This window comes from Thalia democratica, unplaced genomic scaffold (assembly GCF_965202585.1).
Source record: "Thalia democratica unplaced genomic scaffold, ktThaDemo2.hap1.1 HAP1_SCAFFOLD_968, whole genome shotgun sequence".
In the NCBI taxonomy this organism is placed as follows: domain Eukaryota; kingdom Metazoa; phylum Chordata; class Thaliacea; order Salpida; family Salpidae; genus Thalia; species Thalia democratica.
In genome coordinates, this window is record NW_028139905.1 from 35,063 (window position 1) to 40,180 (window position 5,118).

The following is a 5,118-nucleotide window of genomic DNA, read 5'->3' on the forward strand; positions in this document are numbered from 1 at the left end:
TAAATTATACAAATGTATTTTGTAAAGTAGTTTTATAAAGTTACTATAGTTTATTTAACTTACTATAGTATGTGTTATATAATTTTAATTAAACCAGAAGCAAAAAGGGAGACTACTTTAAATAAACTACACCATTTATTGTTATATATAACTCTAATAAAACCAGAAGCAAAAAGGGAGACTACTTTAAATGAACTACACAAATTAAAAATATATTATTATTTATAAATCAATCGTGTTGTGTTTCAAAATACATTTTTCAAATAATGTTTTACAAGTATTTATCAGTTATTTAGTTTTCTTTTTATAGTTTAGCCGTATTGTTTTATTTATTTGTTATTATTTTTATTTAATTGTTTGCTTATTATATTTATCGCCATGTGCTTAAAAAATAAAACAACTATAAAGGTTAAAAAAGTAAGTTTAAATAAAAATAAAATGAAACATACAAAATAAGCTTATGATTTTTTATTATTATTATTATTATTATTATTATTTTTATTTTATTGTTTGTTTATTATATCTATCGCCATGTGCTTAAAAAATAAAACAACTATAAAGGTTAAAAAAGTAAGTTTAAATAAAAATAAAATGAAACATACAAAATAAGCTTATGATTTTTTATTATTATTATTATTATTATTATTATTTTTATTTCATTGTTTGTTTATTATATCTATCGCGATGTGCTTAAAAAATAAAACAACTATAAAGGTTTAAAAAGTAAGTTTAAATAAAGATAAAATGAAACATATAAAATAAGCTTATGTTTGATTTTTTTATTTTACTTTTATTAAATTGTTTGCTTATTATATTTATCGCGATGTGCTTAAAAGAATAGAACAAATACAAAGGTTTAAATTGTAAGTTTTAAATAAAATAAAATGAAACATACAAAATAAGCTTATGATTTTTTATTATTATTATTATTATTATTATTATTATTTTTATTTCATTGTTTGTTTATTATATCTATCGCGATGTGCTTAAAAAATAAAACAACTATAAAGGTTTAAAAAGTAAGTTTAAATAAAGATAAAATGTAACATATAAAATAAGCTTATGTTTGATTTTTTTATTTTATTTTCATTTAATTGTTTGTTTATTATATTTATCGCAATCTGCTTAAAAAAATAAAACGAGTATTAAGGTTTGAAAAGTAAGTTTAAATAAAAATAAAATAAAAATATAAAATAAGCTTATGTTTTTTTTTTTTTTTTTTTTATTATTATTATTTTTATTCAATTTTTTGTTTATTATATTTATCGCAATGTGCTTAAAACGATAAAACAAATATAAAGATTTAAAAAGTACGCTTAAATAAAAAATAATACAAATAAAGTTTATTTATAATAAATATATATATATTTAAAACATTAAAAAAAGTAGTTTATACATATTTTTTTTTATTTATTTCTTTTAAACATATTAAATAAAGTATAAAAAAGTATTAAAACATTTAAACGTAGCATAAATAAGCTTAAAACATTAAAATAATCGAAAAGAAACAAAGAAATTGAAAAAAATCGGAAAAAATCGGCAAAAAAAGTTCAACAGCAACATTTGAGCATCATACACGTATGCATTACTTTACACTAGTGAGAGAGACGTGTTTGTGCGTTCGGTCGACTTGACGAGAAAGCGGGCTTAAAGCATTACTGTTTAGCACCCGAGGCGCGGCTATTGCAGCGGCGGCGAACGTGCTATGTAAACGCATTGGAGCAGCGTATGAAAAACTACAAGCGTCCAGCGGCGGTAGGCTTATAGCTTTGCGAAGTCGTCGAGACGAGTAGCCGACGCAGGCAGGCACGGCTCGAGGCGGGTAACTGCAGCAGACAGATGGCGTGTTGCTGCTGACGAGTTAACCGGCAGAAGGCAAACGGTTGGTCGGGAGAAAGAACAGTCAGTTGTATAGCTGCATGCTGCAGTCGACGCGGGCTGGCGCTTTAAACAGCAAAAGGCCGGCGCCGACTTTCAGTAACGTTCGCAAGGCTTTTAAGCCGAGTGATAGAAAAGGTCTGTATTTATACAGTAAAAACGCTCAGTCGAGCAACGGGTTTAAACGCCCTCGGATAGTTATCTGGTTGATCCTGCCAGTAGTCATATGCTTGTCTCAAAGATTAAGCCATGCAAGTGTAAGTACGAGCTCACGTACAGTGAAACTGCGAATGGCTCATTAAATCAGTTATGGTTCATTTGATTGTACGCTTTTACATGGATAACTGTGGCAATTCTAGAGCTAATACATGCGTAAAGCGCCGAAACTGACGTGAGGCGCGCATTTATCAGACCAAAACTAACCGGCTTTCGGGTCGTTACAATGGTGACTCTGGATAAGCTTGCGGATCGCACGGCCTAGTGCTGGCGACATCTCATTAAAGCAACTGCCCTATCAACTATCGTCGGTACGGTATCGGCCTACCGAGGTTGTAACGGGTGACGGAGAATCAGGGTTCGATTCCGGAGAGGGAGCCTGAGAAACGGCTACCACATCCAAGGAAGGCAGCAGGCGCGCAAATTACCCATTCCCGGCTCGGGGAGGTAGTGACGAAAAATAACAATGCAGACCTCGTACGAGGTCCTGCAATTGGAATGAGTACACTTTAAACTTTTTAACGAGTATCCATTGGAGGGCAAGTCTGGTGCCAGCAGCCGCGGTAATTCCAGCTCCAAAAGTGTATATTTAAGTTGTTGCGGTTGAAAAGCTCGTAGTTGGATATAGGGACGGCGAGGTTGGTCGGTCGAAAGGCTAGCACTGGCCTTGTTGTTCTTGTTGGTCGGTGCCTTCGCGGTGCTCTTAACTGAGTGTTGCGGTGGTCCGGCAAGTTTACCTTGAAAAAATTAGAGTGTTCAAAGCAGGCTTTACGCTTGTATAATGTTGCATGGAATAATGGAATAGGACCTCGGTTCTATTTTGTTGGTTTTCGGAGCACGAGGTAATGATTAATAGGAACGGACGGGGGCATCCGTACTGTGCCGTTAGAGGTGAAATTCTTGGATCGGCGCAAGACGAACGACTGCGAAAGCATTTGCCAAGAATGTTTTCTTTAATCAAGAGCGAAAGTCAGAGGTTCGAAGACGATCAGATACCGTCCTAGTTCTGACCTTAAACGATGCCGACTAGCGATCGGGCAGTGTCGAACTTAAGAACTGTCCGGCAGCTTCCGGGAAACCAAAGTCTTTGGGTTCCGGGGGAAGTATGGTTGCAAAGCTGAAACTTAAAGGAATTGACGGAAGGGCACCACCAGGAGTGGAGCCTGCGGCTTAATTTGACTCAACACGGGAAATCTCACCCGGCCCGGACACAGCGAGGATTGACAGATTGAGAGCTCTTTCTTGATTCTGTGGGTGGTGGTGCATGGCCGTTCTTAGTTGGTGGAGCGATTTGTCTGGTTAATTCCGATAACGAACGAGACTCTTACTTGCTAAATAGCTGCTCGACCCATTGGGTCGGAGACAACTTCTTAGAGGGACTAGTGGCGTTTAGCCACACGAGATTGAGCAATAACAGGTCTGTGATGCCCTTAGATGTTCGGGGCCGCACGCGCGCTACACTGACCGGATCATCGTGTGTTCCCTAGGCCGAAAGGTCCGGGTAATCCGTTGAACCCCGGTCGTGCTAGGGATAGGGACTTGCAATTGTTTCCCTTGAACGAGGAATTCCCAGTAAGCGCGAGTCATTAGCTTGCGTTGATTACGTCCCTGCCCTTTGTACACACCGCCCGTCGCTACTACCGATTGAATGGTTTAGTGAGGTCCTCCGATTGAGCCTGGTACGTGCGGCAACGCACTCGCCGGTGTTCGAAAAGACGATCGAACTTGATCATTTAGAGGAAGTAAAAGTCGTAACAAGGTTTCCGTAGGTGAACCTGCGGAAGGATCATTAACGAATCGAAATTTGATTTCAAGCGACGTCTCTTCTTCGAAGGGACCGAGCCCTGTAACTGTTATAGTTCGGTCGCGTTGCTTTCTGACAGCGGGAGTAATAATTCAGCACGCAAGTGCTGGCGCGGCCGCTTCTTTTTGAACACGATTTTTTGGTTGCATTGAGATTGATTAACACGAGAGATCTCTTAGCGGTGGATCACTCGGCTCGAGCGTCGATGAAGGACGGAGCTAGCTCCGAGAAGTAATGTGAATTGCAGGACACATTGAGCATCGATATTCTGAACGCGTATTGCGGCCTCGGGTAATCCTGGGGCCACGTCCGTCTCAGGGTCTTTAACACACCGATCCTTTCATTAGTTTGAAAGTGCCTGCGACTCGTTTCTTAATTAAGGAGCGTGTCGTCAAAGACAGCTGGTCTGGCGATTTCACAGCTGAAGCGTGAGCAGCCTGCTGGCCTCGGGTGAGGTAGCAACGACGGTAGGTGCTCGAGAATAAGTTAAGTGACTTCAAAAGGCCGACGTACAAAGCGCATGTACTTTTGTAGTACATCACTTTTGACCTGAGATCGGGCGGGACGACCCGCTGAACTTAAGCATATCACTAAGCGGAGGAAAAGAAACTAACAAGGATTCCCCTAGTAACGGCGAGTGAAGCGGGATAAGCCCAGCGCTAAATCCGAGCCTTTTTGGAGGGCGAGGAAATGTAGCGTATGGAATTCAGCATGCGGCGAACCAACGACTGCCCACGTTCTTCTGATCGAGGCCTTTTCCCAGAGCGGGTGTTAGGCCCTTGGCGGCGGTCGTAATTCGTCCTAGCGTTTTCCCGGAGTCGGGTTGTTTGGAAATGCAGCCCTAAGCGGGTGGTAAACTCCATCTAAGGCTAAATACTGGCTCGAGACCGATAGCGAACAAGTACCGTGAGGGAAAGTTGAAAAGCACTTTGAAGAGAGAGTTAAAGAGTACGTGAAACCGCTTGGAGGCAAACGGAGGCGCCCATCGAGTCGCCGGACGTTTTCAGGCGCTGCGAGAGCTGTCCTACTGTTTGAGTGATCTTCGGAGACTCTTACGGTTGCGCTGGCGTCGCGGCGCTGCACTAGCGTTCGGCGAGGGCCGCGACGGTTGCTGGGCTGACTTTGGTCGTTCGCAAGGTAGCTCTTCTTCGGAAGAGTGTTATAGGCGTTCGATTAGCTTCGGCTCGGCGACCGAGGAGAGATTCCGCGTCGGTCTTCGG

General features: G+C 40.5%; 2 non-coding genes across 2 annotated transcripts; both read left to right on the forward strand.

Annotated features, from left to right (window-relative positions):
• Nucleotides 1-2,077: 2,077 nt before the first annotated feature.
• Nucleotides 2,078-3,886, forward strand: LOC145847515 (small subunit ribosomal RNA). Its single transcript, XR_014371342.1, has one exon. It is a non-coding gene; the product is annotated as a small subunit ribosomal RNA (ribosomal RNA).
• Nucleotides 3,887-4,068: 182 nt separating this feature from the next.
• Nucleotides 4,069-4,221, forward strand: LOC145847508 (5.8S ribosomal RNA). Its single transcript, XR_014371336.1, has one exon. It is a non-coding gene; the product is annotated as a 5.8S ribosomal RNA (ribosomal RNA).
• Nucleotides 4,222-5,118: the final 897 nt, after the last annotated feature.